The 19,647-nt window shown below is 37.6% G+C and overlaps 1 protein-coding gene across 1 annotated transcript in view; it reads right to left on the reverse strand.

The window, feature by feature from the left end:
- HS6ST3 (heparan sulfate 6-O-sulfotransferase 3) overlaps positions 1–19,647 on the reverse strand; it is a 661,903-nt gene that overhangs the window by 461,235 nt on the left and 181,021 nt on the right. The gene's annotated exons all lie outside the window — the stretch shown is intronic.

Below are 19,647 nucleotides of genomic sequence, written 5' to 3' on the forward strand. Positions count from 1 at the left end.
TCCCACCCCACCCTCTGCCCTTACCGCCCCCCCACAAACACACTGTCCTCACCTATAGGTGTACGATTTTTGTCCAGTCTCTTCCCGCACCCCCCACACCCCTTTCCCCCCAAGAATAGTCAGTCCACTCCCTTTCTATGCCCCTGATTCTATTATATTCACCAGTTTATTCTGTTCATCAGATTATTTATTCACTTGATTTTTAGATTCACTTGTTGATAGATATGTATTTGTTGTTCATAATTTGTATCTTTACCTTTTTCTTCTTCTTCCTCTTCTTAAAGGATACCTTTCAGCATTTCATATAATACTGGTTTGGTGGTGATGAACTCCTTTAGCTTTTTCTTATCTGTGAAGCTCTTTATCTGACTTTCAATTCTGAATGATAGCTTTGATGGGTAAAGCAATCTTGGTTGTAGGTTCTTGGCATTCATCACTTTGAATATTTCTTGCCACTTCCTTCTGGCATGCATAGTTTCTGTTGAGAAATCATCTGACAGTCGTACGGGTACTCCCTTGTAGGTAACTAACTGTTTTTCTCTTGCTGCTTTAAGATTCTCTCTTTGTCTTTTGCTCTTGGCATTTTAATTATGATGTGTTTTGGTATGGTCCTCTTTGGATTCCTTTTGTTTGGGGTTCTCTGCGCATCCTGGACTTGTAAGTCTATTTCTTTCACCAGGTAGGGGAAGTTTTCTGTCATTATTTCTTCAAATTAGTTTTCAATATCTTGCTCTCTCTCTCTTCTTCTGGCACCCCTGTAATTAGGATGTTGGTGCGCTTAAAGTTGTCCCAGAGGCTCCTTACACTATCTTCATATTTTTGGATTCTTTTTTCTTTTTGTTTTACCGGTTGGGTGTTTTTTGCTTCTTCGTATTTCAAATCTTTGACTTGATTCTTGCGATCCTCTAGTCTGCTGTTGGATCTCTGTATAATATTCTTTATTTCAGTCAGTGTATGCTTAATTTCTAGTTGGTCCTTTTTCATATCCTCGAGGGTCTCACTAGATTTCTTGAGGGTCTCACTAAATTTATTGGCAGTTTCTAGAAAATTCTTGAAAAACCTTATAAGTGTGGTTTTGAACTCTATATCCAGTAGTTTGCTTTCCTCCATTCCTGTCATTTGTGACCTGTTTCTTTGTCTCCGCATTTCTTATGCTTCCCTGTGTTGATAGGGTGACTTTCTGTGCTAGGTGTCCTATAGGGCCCAGTGGCTCAGCCTCCCCAATTACCTGAGGTGGACACTCTTGGTGCACCCCTTTGTGGGCTTTGTACACAGTCTTGTTGTAGTTAAGCCTTGATTGTTGTAGGTATCACTGGGAGGAATTGACCTCCATGCCAATTGGCTGTGAGAATCAGCTGTGTCTATGGTGGGAAAAGTTCTGTGCTGGAGACACTCCTCTGGGGCTAGACTTGCTTCAGTGGGGCTTTGGTGCTTACTGAGTCTGCCCCCTGAGTGTGTCTCTTATGGATCTGAGGAGTTGTAATCTGGATGGTCCCCCTCTGACCACTGGGTACACTGGCTCTTGGATCTAAGGAGGTGCTAATTTAGCCTCTGCCTGAGGCTACCCAGCAGGAGCTACGAAGAGATCTGCAGATTCCTCTTCCTTGTTTGGGATTTGGAGGTGCCCAGATGAGGCCCAGCTGTGAAGCAATGCAAGCTGCTGTGGGGCCTTGGGCCTTCTTTTGGATGTTCTGGGTCTCTCTGACCCAGCTGCAGTTTGTTAGGTAATTTTAGATTGCAAAGGGCCAGGTCATTCATATGCAAAAGCCTCTGTGCACAGCTTGGGTGGGGCGGGGTCTCAGGGGATCAACAGGGCAGAGCAAACAGCTATGGCTGATCCTCAGACCTACCCTAAGAGGCCCCGCATCTCAGTGTCCCAGTAATCACTGCAAGCACCTCTGAGAGAAAGCTGCCCTCGAGTTCCGACCAATGCCAGACAGTCCAGTTTCTCTCCGTATGAGTCTGGGTCCCCAGAGACTCGCCCAGAACTGGAGTTCAGAGCAGTCGGGAGCTTGAGACTCCCTCCCTATTGAAAAAGACAACTGTGTCCTCAGTTGCCAGCCCTTTCCACGTGCACCTACATACCTCTGTACTTTACTTCTGCACCTCCTCTAAGTCTCAGTGTGCTTTTTTCTTTCCTTCTAGTTGTAGAATTTCCACTCAGCCAGCCTTCCTGTGGTTCTGGATGATGTCCATTTTGTCTTTTAGTTGTATTTTTGAAGTGGTTGTGCGAGGCAACAATTTCCGGTGTTTACCTACGCCGCCATCTTGGTTTCTCCCATTTAACAGATATTTATTGGGCATCTACTCTATGCCAGAGACTGTTCTAAGTCCTGGATATACAATAGTGAATGAAACACATAGGAATCTTATAGGTCCTACATACAATAAGAGAAACAAAAAATGAGTAAGTAAAATGCACACTATATTGGTCAATGCTAAAAATAAAAAAAAATAAGCATTGCAGAGGGATAGAAAATGTCAGGGGTGGGAGTTTGAAACCTTAAAAATAGTCAGGAAAGGCCTCACTGAAAAGGTGACCTTTGAATAAATGATGAAAAAGAAAGGGAACAAGCCAAGCAGATAGCCAGGAAAAAGGGCATCATTCAGCAAGGGCAAAGGCCCTGAGGTATAGTGTGGTTGGCCTGTGAGAGAAATGATGAGAAGGTCAGTGTGGCTGGAGCTAAAAGGACAAAGAGACAGTGGTAGATGATGAGATCAGAGAAGTAACAAACCACATTATGCGGGGCTTTACATGTTATTGTAAAGACTTTAGCTTATTCTCTAGGAAGCCATAGTGAGTTTTCAGCAGAGAAATGAGTGCTCTCGCTTCCCCTGTAATGGGATTACTCTAGCTGCTATAATGGGAATAAACTCAGATTGGAATGAGAGTAAAGTAGGAAAGCCAATTCCAGGGCTACTTTGTCCTAATGCCAGCATTAAAGAGATGATGGTTGCTTTAGCAGTAGCACAAATGTAAGAAATAGGTAACTCCAAGGTCTGGGTAATTCTTGACAATACACTCTTCCTGTGGCAGAAATCTTGAATAAAAAGTCTACTGAAGAGGTCAATCACCTTGTCATATTGCCCATTTGGATTTGACCTTCTTTAAAATGCCTTTTTATATAGCCTTTTGCTATTGTAACGAATACTGTTGAGAAAATTTCCCTGCGGGCAAGAGACAGAACAAAGGGATTGACAACTCCAGAATTACAAGAGTTTGTTAAAGAGACTGACAAACAGAAGTGGCATCTTGGACAGCAGCAAGATGGCAGATCTGTGCACCCAAGAGGGGATGGGGCTTGCTATATATAGCCAAGTGACACCTGCTAACACAGATGGTTTATAACCAGGTGGCATGTATTTTTTTTAAGAGCCGTACAATCTAAAACAGTAAAACTTAATGGGGCCATTTATCTGTGCAAGAATATTCCTTTCAGGTGATATGGACCCCCCTCTCCCCGGATGAATGGACATTGATCACATTAAGTGCCAGGAATGATTTCACCTAATAGATACAAATCTTCTAAGCTCCTCAGATCCCCTTGGTCATATTACCTGCCTCTTAGACCCCTCTAACACCACTGGGGTCCAGCCAGTCACCAGCCCTGCATGTGTCAGGCCATCCCTCTTGGTCATTATGGTGCTTGGTTGACTAGCTGTATGCTTAGAGTTTGGGGACCTTTTGTCACTTTCAGACTACAAAGAAACAATGAGGGGCATGAGAACTGGTATGTGGTGGAGCCATTAAGGTGGTCTAATAACACACTTGGAAAGCTAACCAGTCATCAGACAGCATTGACCAATAGGAAACAAGACACAGAAGGGAACTATGCAGATCATTTCCCTTCCTAGATCCCTCCCTGGACTTTTCCAACGCTGAATTCCCTTTCAGCTCATTTGTGAAGTCCCATATCCTGTGCAAATACACCTGCCAAGGAACTTGCTGTGTCTTATTGTGTCTTGCGAAACAGTTACACATCACTTCAGGTTTTATCACATCTTCTCTTGCTTCTCTTCCTTTAAACCTCACCCTTGCTAACCAGGATTTGTATTGGATTTGTATTTTAACAAATTAAAGCATTAGCCCAGGGTTCTCAACCTGGCGCATTTGAAAATCCTGGGAATCTTTTTAAAATCCTGATTTCTGGGCCCCATCCTCAGGAAATTCTTTTTCTTTGTTATGGGGTGAGGCCACAATATTAGTAAGAAAGAAACAGAATTTCTGGAGGATGGGGCCCAGAAATCAGGATTTTAAAAAGATTCCCAGGTGATTCTAATGTGCAGCCAAGTTTGAGAACCACTGCATTAGCACTTTAATCCTGTCTCAGACCCTACTTTCTTAGGAAAATGGGCTAAGAGTTCCATCAACTTGTCAGACTTCTTTGATTATTATTATTGTTACATTTATATACCATATATATTAAAAATAAATCATCATGTTATGGTCTGTCTATTGTTTTTGTAGTATCTGCCATACTCAAATTTTTTATTTTTCTGTAGCCAAGTTATTTAGTAGCTTTTTGATCTTGTCTTGGTTAGACAGGTCTCCACAATCTGTATGCTACTACATAAACTATTGGTTTTCTTCTAGAATTTTATCATTTAATTTAAATCTTTTTCTTAATTAAAATTAATTTTATATATGTATGAAGTAGTGGTAAACATTCTTTGTGATTTCCAGCTTTGTGAGCACAATTCATTAATAAATCATCCTTCTCGGAGTGAAATAAAATATCAGCTTTATGATATATTAAGTTTCCCTATATATTGAAATCTATTTCAGGGTAATTATTCTAGTCAACCCATTTATTCCCACACCATATTGGTGTTATTGCAGTTATTTTATAGTACATTTTGGTATCTGGAAAAAAAAAGGTGGGGAGCTCTTCATTATTCTTCTTTTTCATATTTTAATTCTTCTCAGACATTCATTTTTCCTAACCTTGAATACTTTTATTAAATTCCAAAAATCACTTGAGATTTTAAATAAAATTGCATTGAGTTTATATATGATGAATAGGAACACTAGTCCTCTTTATTGTTTATGTCTTGCTTTATATCCTTCAATACTACTTTGTAATTTTACTCATATGGATCTTGTGATTTTCTTGTTAAAAATTTTACAATTTTTTGTTATTCCTGTGACTGACATACTTTTACCATTTCCATTTTAAATGGCTATTAGTATAAATCTTTAAAAAATATTTTTCTTATAACCATACTCTTTATAAAGTTCTAGTCATTTTTACTAACATATTTTTTGATTTCTAGGTATAGAAGAAATATCTTCAGAAAAAAACAAAAGATCTTACTTTTTAAAAATATTTATCATTTAACTTTATTTTCCTGACTTTTTTATTTATTTCAAACTATAAAACAATGATAAAAATAATAGCAATAAAAGGTATTCTTTTCTCTATCTGGATTTCATTGGATATGAATTTAATGTTTTACTATCAGGAAAATGTTTGCTGTTGGTCTTAGTAAATAGATGTTATTATACTCTAGTATTTTCCTTTTATTTCTATTTTGCTTAATTTTTTATTAGAGATGGCTACTACGTTTGTCAAAAATTTTTTCAATAAATATATGAATTTTTCTCATTTAGTTTGTTGATGTAGTAAATATATTAATAGTTTTCTGGCTATCTGATCATCCTTATCTGCACTGTTGGATTCTAGCTGGTAACATTTTGAGCGATTTAATCCAAAGTACAATTTTTAATAAAATAATCACCAGAATAAATTATAAGAAACCTATTTAAACTCAAGAATTTTCAGTAATTTATTAAGAGGCAAAATAAAAAGGAAAACAACCTATGAGAAAAAAATTCACACATATATATTTAAACAAAGGGAAAAGTCAACAATAGAAAATATAATTTTCAGATCAAGTTCAGAAAAGAGTGTAGTCAATAGTTCTCAAACTTAACCATGGGTCAAAATCACTTGAAGAACATGTTAAAACAGATTGGCATGACCCATCCCACCAAAGTTTCTCATTTTATAAAATCTGGGCTTTTAACAAGTTCCCAAAGGATGCTGTCACTGCTGGTCTAGGGACAACACTGTGAGAACCTCTGCAGTGCAGCACTGGAAGCTTTAAACTTTCTAACTGATTAAACCTTGAAGGCTCAACCTCAACATCTGAAAAATGGAGATAACCATCATTCCCTGTAAGATTACTGTGAGAATTAAATAATATAGTGTATGCAAAGGATTTAAATGGAGCTTAGTATCTAGTAAACAGTAAATAAAGGTTAGTTATTTTCATAAGAAAGTAAAAAATTAAAGAATAAAGAAGAGGGAGAGGGAAGAAATAAGAGCTAAGAAAAAAGGAAGACTAACACACCAAATACCCATTGACTTTTGGCATTTTATGTTGTCAATATCTAACATATGAAATTACTGGCAAGAAAAATTAAATTAAGAAGAAGAGTAGGAACACTCATGCCTGTATGAAGTCAGGGTAAAAAATAGTATGACTTTCAGCCCTGAATCTTAAGTTCTCTGAAAAATAAAATAAAATAAATCCCCAAGTTAACTTTAAATTTCATGTTAGGTATTATTCCATTTTGAAATTTTTGCTAAATTACTTTCTGTATCAGTATAGTTCAATATTAAGTAATGACATATTCAGCTATATGTGGGTAATGCTCTTTAAAGATTTTAAAATATCTCTAAAGAGATAATAATCCTTAAAGATCCTAAAATAGCCAAATATTAAAGTATTTCAAGATGTTATATGAGATTTTCCTGTATACTTTTATGGTTGAGGCTACTTGAAATTAAGTAACTCAGAATTATTTCATAGATATTAAACATTGGAAAGTACACCTTAATAAAAAGGATTCATTTAGATTTTTTAATTAGGAATTGGACAAGGACTTGTAGAATGTTATATGGAAGCTCATCTGATTTACTTTTATGAGCAAACGTTGGGGATTAGGAAATATGACTGTTGGTGTCCTTTTCTACTATGCTGTGCCTTAGCAATAAGATCTCTTTGTGTTCTGAAGTCTCCAGAGAGAGGCTCTGCCCTGATGGTGCTGCCATGGGAGCTAGGGGATTCAATTTCAATCCCAGATCATCTCTTTTCCTGCTTCACAAGGCTCAGCCTGGTGACTTCTCACAACAACAATAACAACAACAACAACACACACACACACATACAAAACTTCTCTCCTCAGGCAGGTGTGCCACCCTAAAATCAGGAGTATTAAGTGAAAGCTGATATACTCAGTGTTAAAACTCCCCATCTTCCTCTCCACTCAGCTCTGAAGGTAATGGAGCCAAGCTTATGCAAGCATCTCTCCCATCAGAAACGTGAAGGGGCCTTTTCTGGGGAGCATAAACCACCCAACAGAAAAGACTTAAGAATACTAAGTTAAAATTTAGGAATTAACATTTACTTAACTATGATCAATGTTATCTCTTTGGAGTGTATCCTACTGGATATCTTTGCTGTTATCTAGATATCATTATGCCTATAGATCTAGATATTCTACTCATATGTGTTTTAAAAGATATAGTCTGTAGCTATTTTAAGATCTGTCTTTTTACTTATGTATTGTGAACATTTACATGATGTTAAATATTATACAATATTATTTTAAATGATTATATCAACAAGGCCTAACTGCCCCCACCACACACACACATACTGAGAGATTTAATCATCTTAAAGAAAGCTGATAATTAAGGAAGGAAATATTTCTAAATTACAGCAATTTAAGGGCAAAAGGTTTAAGAGTTAAGTAGTTGAAAAATAAGAGAGAGGTTAAAATAAAGGATAGATAAGGAGAGAACCAACTGGCTAAGCTACCCAGAAGGCAGCTCATTCTGCTCTCTGAGACTGCCACTTATCAGACAATGTCAGCCTCAAGCTGTAGGTAGCCAGCCTGGGCACTCCCTGGGAAAAAAAGTGAAGTCAACTCCTAGGAAAACAGAACTGAACTGCAGAGAGAGAGGGAGCTGATAACTTGATTAAACCCTGGATCTATCCATGCCTGAAGATAGAGAACCATAGCATTTGCCAGTCACATGAGCACAGAAATTCCCCTTCTGGCTTAAATTGATTTCAGATGAGTTTTCTGTCACTTGCAATGAAAAGGCATTTTGTCCTTTAACTAAACTTCAACTCTTCTATCTCTAAGCAAGCTAGAAAGAGTCTCAAATCCACAACACACCTCTCATTATTTAGAGCTATGATAAATATTGTGTTAAGTAATTGATGACATTCCTCAGAACACTAATTTCTCTCACTAAGAGACAGACATTAGAACCAAAGAACCCAATTCTCAAGTCTCCAACACTTTATTAAAGAACATGAAATATGGGCCATAGTTTCCATTTTATCAAAGGCTTAATAACCCTTCTTAAAGTAGAAGCTGATCATACCTTCAAAGTTGAACACTGTGAATTCAGAAGTAGAGAAAATAGCACTAAGTAACAAGCACCTATTACTCTCACTGGAAGTAAAAGTATTGCTCAATAGTATGTCTTTAAGAGGATCAAAAGTGCCAGTTGCTCCTTGAACTTTATGTGCCGGAGTACACGAGGATGATAACTCATCTACATATCAGATTTAGATCTTTCAGCTGAATCACATGTAAGACATGCTCAAAGTTCTGCCATGCAGCTTCCTGCTCTCTCCTCCCAAGTTGATTATCTTACACTATTAGAACCTTACCAAAGCCAAAGTTTCGTGAAGTGATGAAGTGCAAGACTAACAAAAATATACATTAAGTTCTACCACCAAAGATATCAAGATCTACACAGCCAACATATATTAACAGTGCCTGAAAATTCCAGTTTAAAAAAAAAAGATGTCCAGTATTCTCTCTATAAAAATAGTGATGGAAAACATCCTTCTGAGCACCTACGAGGGAAAACTGGTTTGATATTTATTACCCAAGTGGTTTGTAAACAAGGACATTGCTCATCATTGTTCTTAAGTAAAGGGAGTGAGCCCCATAATTCTCTTCACAAACATCACCTTTCCACTAAGCTTTGGCAGAAAAAATAAATGTATGTTTTCAGGAAGACATACCTGAACTTAATACACAAACTATTTTAAAGTAAGGCACCATATATTCATGTTACATAATTTGTACTTTTTAACCTTGCAAGTCAAAGGGTGACACAAGTCAGCAAGATGAACAAGACCCGCGAGCCTGTTAGAAATGTGGAGCCACAGGCCCCACTGTGGACATGCTGAATCAGTCTCCAGGTTTTAACAAGTTCCCAAGGTGATGCTCATGCATGATAAAGTTTAAAAAGCACTGCTCTACAGGGAACAAATGACAGGAGTATTTTAGAAACATAATTTTGTCTGAATAAAAAACAAATCATAGAAAAAAATTATATATACATATACACACACACACAAATACCCATTTTGAGATTACAAAAGAAATGAAACTAAATCATGTAGTGTTTAGAGATTCAGACTTGTGTGATAAAAGTACAAATTAAAAAGCAATGTAGGACACTGGGGTAGAAAAGTTATGGAGATGGAATAGGAAAGGACTTTTGCACAGGCCAGGTATATGAAGAAGTCCAAAGAATTTACTTAGCAACCTTATAGGGTGTTATTGAGCAAGAAGACTGACTTAAGACGAGTAATAAAAAATGCTTTATTACTAAAGAGAAAAAAGATAAATAATGAATGCATCAATAAACTGATAGATCAAATACTGGTTTGCATTTTTCTTCAAGAAAAAAAAAACACCTCACCCTGCATCACTGACATCTTTCTGAAACATGAGAAGCAACTGGTGAGTCTGGGACAGCAGATTCCCAGAGCACAGTGAGGAACAGACATTCAAGAGATGCTGAGCCAGGTTATCCATCACAGACTTTTGGAGCCAGGGACAGCTGTGGAGTGAATGGATTTTTCCAGCTAACAATGATGCCCTCAGGTAACTAGGCATATGTTCCTTATTTGCAATTTTGAGTTAAACAATAAGACATTCTAAAAATTCATGCTCACAATAGTCCTTTGTGTAAACCCTAAATTCTAACACTCCACTTGCAAGGAAAGCAACCTGAATGAGCAAATGTGCAGCCTCAGGTTTTCATGATCCTAACCAGAACACTGTTTCACTAACTTGCATTCAGGTTGGATGCCTTATGAGAAAGCGAATCTTCAAATCATAGGATCTCGTGTTTCTTATAAAAACCTTACATGAAGGGAGGAAGATGGCAGCTGGCAGGACGGCAGTGAGGAAGAGAGTGTGAGAGAGTGAGGGAGTGAAAAGGGAGTGTGTGGACATGTGGTGTGTGTGTGTGTGTGTGTGTGTGAGAGAGAGAGAGAGAGAGAGAGAGAGAGAGAGAGAGAGAGAGAGATAGGGACAGTTAGATCCTGCAAGACATTTGGGAGCTGGTGGACTGGGCAGTCTTAGACTGCGAAACCCCACTGCCGCTGCAAGCACTCCCGGCTGGCCAGCACTGGCAAAGATGCTATGCCATCTTGAAGGGCAGAACTGCTGTGACTAGGATCCCAGCCTCACCACAACCCAGGCTGGCCTCAGATGCAAACCGGGACCCTACAGCCACTCTGGACAAAGACCTGATACCACAGCAGCAGACCCACAGACATCGAGACTCCAGACATCCCAGCCACAGATTCCTGTGAGTAACAAAGAGCATCCTACTCCCCGCCAGCCTGCCGCAGCAGCGTAATGTCTGCACGACCCACAGCACGCGAGTGGGCCTCCCGCCAACAGAAGGCAGCTGTGCAAACCAGCCCACCTAGCAGGCCGAGGACTCTGATTCTCAGTGAACATGTGCGTGGACTGATTCTCAGTTTGTGTGCGAGGCCACACGGAGTGCCAAGTGACTCCGATTCTCAGCGTGTGCACACGGGGACCCTGATTCTTGGAGCACACGCGATGCTGCACCAAGCACCAGTGACTCCGATTATCAATTCTTGGCACACGCACACAGGGACTCTGATTCGTGATGTGCATATGGGGACCCTGATTCTCAACACACGCGAGGATGCACGCGAGAATGCACTAAGTGCCAAGTGACTCAGATTCTCAGCGTGTGCACGCAAGGACTCTGATTCCTGGCACATGTGCTCAGGAAACCTGATTCTCATGCCACACGGGTCTCATGTCATACGGGTGCTCAGTGTGGCATGAGACCACACTGAGCACCCATGACTCTGATTCTCGGTGCTTGTGGCTTTCACCAAACCATGGCAGCCACATGTCATGGTGCCTGAGCTCTTTAGTGATGCTTGGGTGATACGACACTCCCACTGTACACGGCTCAGGCGCCCGTACATAGAAAACCCTAAAGAATCCATCAAAAAACTACTAGACTTAATAAATGAATTTGGCAATGTAGCAGGATAAAAATCAACACCCAGAATTCTATAGCTTATATATACACCAGTAATGAACTCAGAGAAGAGAAACCGAAAAAAACAATCCCATTTACCATTGCCAACAAAAAATTAGGATACCTAGGAATAAATTTAACCAAGGAGGTAAAGGACCTGTACTCAGAAAATTACAGGACACTGAAGAAAAGAGATAGAGGAAGACATAAACAAATGGAAGAATATACCATGTTCATGGATTGGTAGAATCAACATCATTAGAATGCCCATACTACCCAAAACAATCTATAAATCCAATGCAATCTACATTAAAATACCAATGACATACTTCAAAGACCTAGAAAAAACTCTTCAAAAATTCATCTGGAATAGAAAAAGACCCCAAATAACTACAGCAATCTTGAGAAAGAAGAAAAAGGTTGGAGGGATCACAATACCAGATATCAATCTATAGTACAAAGCCATTGTTCTCAAAACTGCCTGGTACTGGCACAAGAACAGACATATAGACCAGTGAAACAGAACAGAGAACCCAGAAATCAGCACAGCCATTATGCTCCATTAATATTTGACAAAGAAGACAAGAGCATACAATGGAGGCAAGACAGTCTCTTCAATAAATGGTGTTGGGAAAATTGAACAGGTACATGCAAAAAAAAAATGAAACTAGACCACCAACTTACACCATACACAAAAATAAACTCAAAATGGATAAAGGACTTAAACGTAAGATGGGAAACCATAAAAATCTCAGAAGAAGCCATGGACAGCAAAATAGCAGACATTTGTCTTGGCAATATATTTACTGATACAGCTCTTAGGGCAATGGAAACTAAGGAGAGAATAAACAAATGGGACTATATCAAAATAAAAAGATTCTGCACAGCAAAAGAAACCATCCACAAAACAATAAGAAAGCCCACTGCATGGGAGAACATATTTGCCAATGTTATATCCGATAAGGATTTAATTTCCAAAATTTACAGGGAACTCATATAACTTAACAAAATGAAGATAAACATGCGCCAATCAAAAATTAGGCAAAGGACCTAAATAAACACTTTTCAAAAGAGAACATACAGAAGGCCAGGAGACATATGAGAACATGCTCAAAGTCACTAATCATCTGAGAGATGCAAATCAAAACAACAATGAGGAACCATCTCATACCTGTCAGAAGGGCTATCATCAACAAATCAACAATGGACAAGTGCTGGAGAGGATGCAGAGAAAAAGGAACCCTCTTGCACTGCTGGTGGGAATGCAGACTGGTGCAACCACTGTGGAAAACAGTATGGTGTTTCCTCAAAAAATTAAAAATGGAACTTCCATTTGACCTAATAATCCCACTTCTAGGAATATATCCCAAGAAAACAGAAACACCAATCAGAAAAGATATATGCACCTCTATGTTCACAGCAGCACAATTTACAATAGCTAAGATTTGGAAACAGATTAGGTGCCCATAATCAGATGAGTGGATTAAAAAACTGTGGTACATCTACACAATGGAATACTACGCTGCTGTAAAAAGGAAGGAACTCCTACCATTTGTAACAGCATGGATGGAGCTGAAGAGCATTATGCTAAGCAAAATAAGTCAGTCAGAGAAAGATAAATATCACATGATCTCACTCATTTGTGTATTATAATGAACAACATAAACGGAGAAACAAAAACAGATCCAGAGACAGAGAATCATGGATCAGATGCTCAAACCTCAGCAAGAAGGCAAGGGAGGGTTATGGGGAGGGGTAAGAGATCAACTAAAGGACTTGTATGCATGCATATAAGCATAACCAATGGACACAGAACCCGGGAGGGGGGGATTGAGGGCATGTGCCAGAGGATAGGGGGTCCGGGGAGGAGGTCAATGGGGGGAAAAGGAAACATAGGTACTACTATTTGTAATAGTTTAAACAGTAAATAAATAAATAAATAAAATTTTAAGAATTAATTAATTAATTAAAATTTTACATGAAAATTTATATATTCTTTAACATACATAGAGCACGCTAATCTCATCAATGAGAGGTAGAGAAGAAACTAAATAGATATCATACTCAAAGATATAGGTTAAATTCCTGGCATCCCGAAGAACAGTCCTGAGTAAATTGGTTCATTCCACTCATCCTCATACAATTTTCATTGGTTAACTGAGCATATCAAGTTTTTCCCATGTCCTGTGATTCAGCAGCTTCAGAAACATCTCTGATCTTCACCTACTTTACCTTCACCTGTCGTTAGTCGCTAGTTTGTGCTTCTGCCAAAGTACATTCAACTGGACTTCTTCTGGCCACCTGACCTTAACAGACTTCCTGACCACTGACCTTCTCATTATCTGGTGGGATACTGACTCTAGACCCTCCCCCACCTATGCATGATTGGGATTGGCCAAGGGTGAGGAATATTCCTAGGCTCATTTTGCAGGCTAATGTAGACACATAGAAGACATTTTTAAAAGTTTAGAATAGTTAGTGAGAAGAATTGGGAGATTAGAGAACTATAGAGGCTAACCCATCAAAAAATTTTATAAAATTTATTAAAATGAATGATTTTCCCAACCATCACAGAATTTTAGAACTTCACATAACTATTATCACAACTAGAGGTCCTAAGTTCAGCTCTGTCAACAAGTGGACCCACTGGGAGATTCTTATTACAAATCTTCTTGACCTTTCCTATAGTGTTGATTGGATCATAAGAATGACAAGCAGTTATACAAAATATGATGACCGATGCTTTATGGTAGAAGTCCAAAAGAACTCACAGCTCTAGAAACCTTGAAGAGAATCCAATATAACTTCCTAGTTTTCTACTTTTGGAAATATGCCTATAACTACTATGATTTGTAACTACTACCAGAAGTAGAAACTAGGACTCAGTCCAAAAATAATTCCAGTAATTTTATGATGTCTAGTAAATACTTTTCAGTGGAAGCAATTTATACTTTTCAGACTGGTGAATCTATGCTGTTTTTAAAGCCATCGGGACAAAAATTTCACAATGACCTTCTGAATTCTGTTACAGGGCTTGAGTGATATTACCACACAATTCTCTAAATCACTTTTAATCCAATTATACTTATTTTATTCTGTTGCTGCTGACAAAGAGCATGCACATTTGTTTTTAATTCCTCATCACTTTAATACATTTATGACAAATTGGCTGATTTCCTCCATAGAGCTCAAAGCAATAACTATCTTTAAAGATATAAATTCCTGTTTCTACGCTGGAGTATGCTAAATAGAGCTATCCTTAAGAGAAGCAGCATATCAGAAACCAATGTCTACAATTCAGAGTACCTCTCCTGATTACCTTGATTTGAATGTTATATTGCAAACACTGTTTGTTTTATAAAGATCTGGTCTCTGGGTATGTGTGGTTTGTCTCTCTGAAATTCCAGTATCTCAATATAGGGGTGGGCAAAAGTGAATTAATAATAATAATAAAGGATACTATAATTAATAAATAATAATACAAGAATAAATTCTGTTTCACAAACTCAGAGCTGTAAACCAATATTGCTTACTCCTGTATTAGATGCAATTTTAGAAAATGACAATTGTATTGAAGTACACCAGCATAGATTTTGCTTAGACCACAAAGCCTCTTTTAAGATAGACTCTACTAGACCTGTCCTCTATTTTACTCTCCAACAGAAAATACATCCAGCAGGTTTTATGTTATGTGATACAGACAGACAAAAACATAATTCACTTTATATTGATTACAAAATATATACTCTCTCTCTCACAACTCTGATTGTTCAAACAATTTAGTGAAAATTTACTTTTCTATTTCATTTGTTGTTGAATGGAACATATCCTGAATTTGTCATTTCTTCTTTCTTTACTCTGAATCTCTCATGTTGAAAGTAATCAGTCAATCGGTTTACAATATAACGCCTGATAAATTGCAGTTACACATCACTTCACTGATAGAAATAATAAACCTAGAATGGAGAAATGGTAGACATTTTTTAAATGGACAGAAGAAAAGAAGGTTTCATTGGCAATTTTTTGGCAAATACATCATCAAAGACTGGGACATAGGGCCAAGAAGAAATGGTTCATTTCTTGAAGAAAAAAATATTTCATCACAGCCATTAACCACCAGGTAAGAGACATGTCAAAAAAGAAAATTTCAGTGACACATCACTTTTGCAGAACCATCCAGGAGCTAATACTGTGCACAAAACAAGCTTTGTGTTGACAGACAATAAGAACCTGCCAGTGTAATATGTTGCCAAGCTACTGATTGAGGGCACTGAGGCAAAGAATTGACAAACCCAGAAGCTATGTCCACATACAATTGAAGCCACAAGAGCAAAAATTCACAACATCTTAAGGAGTCATGGTTCCCTGCTATTTTTTATACAGTTTGACCATTTTCCAAAATGAGTCATATCTCCTATAAAAGTAAAATATAAATAATCTTTTTCAAAATAGAATTAAGGGAGCACAAAAAATATAGTTTTATGAGGAGACACTGAGAAGAAACCCCTAAGCACCAAGCAACTGCAGACACAATTGGGAATTTCCAACCACTGCCAAATTATGCCCAGCACAGAATGAAAGGAACATACTGACTGAGCACCCTTTGATGTGATAGTCCAAAGACAAAAGAGCAGTTATGAGATATACAAGGTAAGAAAGAAGAAAGGGGGGCAAAGCAGGGAAGTAGGTTGGCAGCTGACAGAAGCAGCAGAAATCACTGGCAGAATGGCTAAGGCTGGGCTTTACATATATCCTCCTCAGCTTTTCATTCTCAATTTGCCAATTTACTTTTTGAAACAAACCTTTTCTGGTCCTTCCTGACAGGATTAAATTTCCCTCATAACAATTTCAGGGTATTCTCATTAACACCCTGAAACTTACCCTTTGTATCACTTGTAATTTGTATAGTTATTTGCTTAATGTTTCTATTTTCCTGCCCCTCCATTATAAGCTCCATAATGGTAGATGTTTTATCTGTCTTATTCACTGCAATATCCACAGTACCTAGGCTGTGCTATATACTCAAATATATTATAATAAATAAATTGAATATAACCATTAATGTAACTATCTGGAGAGGCAGGATAGCATAATGATTAAAGGCAAAAACTCTGAAGCCTGACTGTCTGGGTTTGAATTCGGTTTCTGCCATTCACTACCTACATCAGGGGTGGGGAATGTCCGGCCCTTGGGCCATATAAGGCCCGGGAAATCATTTGGTCTGGCCCTGCCAAGGCATTAGGGGTGAGTTAATTAAATGTTTGACCAAATATAGCAGGTTAATTTTTAAGTCGATAATTTTGTAGGGCCTTCAAATGATGTTATAAATATCCAAATGGCCCTTGGCAGAAAAAAGGTTCCCCACTCCTGATTTACATAAACTCTAGCAAGTTTCTTAACCTACCTGTGACTTTGTTTCCTCAGTGCAAAATGAGGTTAGTAATAGGACTTTCTTCACAACCTTATGGAAATTAAAAACCTTTACAAATTAAATATCTGTAAAGTGATTAAAATAATAAATAGCCATGTTAATCACTATATAAGTATTAGTTAAATGATTATATATGAATGCTAATAAAACTTATATTTGCTTGTAAACAATAAGAATTAACTTTTTAAAATATATTTTTTATTGATTTCAGAGAGGAAGGGAGAGGGAGAGAGAGATAGAAACATCAATGATGAGAGAGAACTATCCATCAGCTGCCTCCTGCATGCCCCTAACTGGGGATCAAGCCAGCAATGTAGGCATATGCCCCTGACCAGACTCAAACCTGGAACCCTTCAGTCCACAGGTTGATGCTCTATCCACTGAGCCAAACCAGCTATGGCAAGAGTTAAATTTTTAGATATGTTAACTATGAATCCAAATTTGGCATTCCCAAGTACAATAGACTACTACTTTCAACAATGTGATATGTTCCAGTCAATATAATTCTAAAGACAAAAATTATTCCACTGACATATTGAATAACTTGTTAAAATTTATCTTAAAGTGCCCAAAGAATAACAAATAATACATAGAAAAATCCATAAAAACAGATGAGAGAATGACATCAGCAAAAATGGCAGAATATTGTCCTCTGAAAATTCTCTTTTCCATAAAAGTGATAAGAAAATTGGGAAAAATTTTTCAAAAATATTTTTTCATAACTTTAAAAATTAATCAAATGTTTGCAAGAATGTGAGCATTTCTTCAAGACCTATGTGGCATTTTGACTTGCCATCCCTTGCCCTCCGGCTCACATTTGGGTCTCCTGGCAGATAGCAGAGGGAAGCTGAAGCTCTTTCAAAGCCATATCCCAGAGAATTGTCATTATTGACCTGGGTAATGCCTCCTTGGAAAACCCCACTTGAAAATCTGTCTTCTGTATTTGACCTGACTTGAAGTTTACCCGGTAAAGAAAAAAGAAATTCCCCCCAATCCTTTTCTCTTAGGGGTGTTTGTCAACAGAAATTCAGAAAATTTGTGGTAGTGAACAACAGTTAGGACAAATAATAAACTAACTAAAAAGCTTCAAAGGAATATATGAGGAATGAGATGTCCATAGGGGCTTTGAAAATCTCCAACATATTCCCGGGAAACTAGAAGTCTGTGTACGTGTGTAGAGCTGTGCATGTGTCCAGGGCTGAATGCGTGCTCAGGAAGCTCCCACTCCTAGCTGATCTGGACGCTCTGTGCAGGCAGGAAGCAACGACTGAGGCAGAGTTGCAAACTGTCTAGCTGAGTGTTGAAGGCATGTCTCAATGTGAACACAGACCAACTAGACATTCTAGAGATTAAAAGCTACAATAAATGAAATTCATTAGAGGAGCTCAACATCACATTTGAGCAGGAAGAAGAATAAATCATCAAATTTGAAGGTAGGTCATTTAAAATTATCCAGTCTAAGTAACAGACAAAAAGAAAAAAAAATGAACCAGAGCCTCAGATACCTATGGGACATCATCAAATATACTAACATATGCATATGAAATGTCCCAAAAGTAGAGGAGAGAAAGAGGCAGAAAAATATTTGAAAAAAATAATTTCCCCAAACTTCCAAATTTAATAAACAAGTTATATATTCAACAAATTCTAAGTCAAATAAATGCAATGAGATTCAAACCTAGACACATCATAGCCAACACTCAAAAGACAAAGACAGACTCTTGAAAGCACTGAGACAGAGAAGCAACTCATCATGTCCAAGGTATCCTCAATAAGATTAACAGTCAACTTCTCATCAGAAACTTTGAAGGCCAAAAAGACAGTAGGATGACATCTTCAATGTGCTGCAAGAAAAAACAACTATCAAACAAGAATTCTTTATCCAGTAAGCCTACCCTTCAAGAATGAAGTAGAAATTAAACACATTGGCAGATAAACAATAATTGAGAGAATTCAACACCAGCAGACATGACTTACAAGAAATACTAAAGTGAATCCTTCAGGCTGAAATGAAGGATACTACAAAGCAACTCAAAACCACATAAAAAAAAAAGAATGTTGGTAAAGGAAACTATATAAATAACTATGAAAGACAATATAAATGTATTTTTGTTGGTGATGCATCATTTCTCCTATCTGATTTAAAAGACAGCTGCATAAAGTAATGATTATAAATTTGTGTTAATGGATTCCCAAGGGGGTGGGAAATGCAGCTACACAGGATTAAAATTATTTTATAATACTGAAATTAAATTGGCATTAATCCAAACTAGATTGTTATAAATTATGATGTATGTAAGATAATTCAAAAATACATAATAAAAAGTGACAAGGGATTTAAGATGGTACACAAGAAAATATTTAACACAAAAGTAGGCCATAATGGAGGAAGAAATGAAAGCAAGAAATGTAGAAAAATAAAAATTAAAAAAATCTCTGCTTTTAATTGGAATTTTTAATCCATTTAATTTAATGTAATTACTGATATGGTAGGATTTATATCAAAAGAAAGCTGGAGTAACTGTACTAATATCAGACAACAAATGGTTTTAAGACAAAAATGATTTTAAGACAAAAAATGGTTACTAGAGACAAAGCAGAATCTACACTAATAAAAGAGAAACATGCAAACTGGTGTCACTCTGCTACGCCCACCAGCCAATCAGAGCAACTATGCAAATTAACCCACCAAAGATGGTGGTTAATTTGCATATGCAGGCATGGAGTGAAGACTGAAGGCTCTGGCCAGAGTGAAGACTGAAGACTAAAGACCAAGCCTCGCTGCGACCGGACCAAAGGCCTGGGTCCTGGGTGCCAGAGGAAAACTGGTGCCAGCAGCCAGGGGAAGGAAGGCCTATTGAA

The sequence above is a fragment of the Myotis lucifugus genome, unplaced genomic scaffold (genome assembly GCF_000147115.1).
Source record: "Myotis lucifugus unplaced genomic scaffold, Myoluc2.0 scaffold_64, whole genome shotgun sequence".
NCBI lineage: Eukaryota > Metazoa > Chordata > Mammalia > Chiroptera > Vespertilionidae > Myotis > Myotis lucifugus.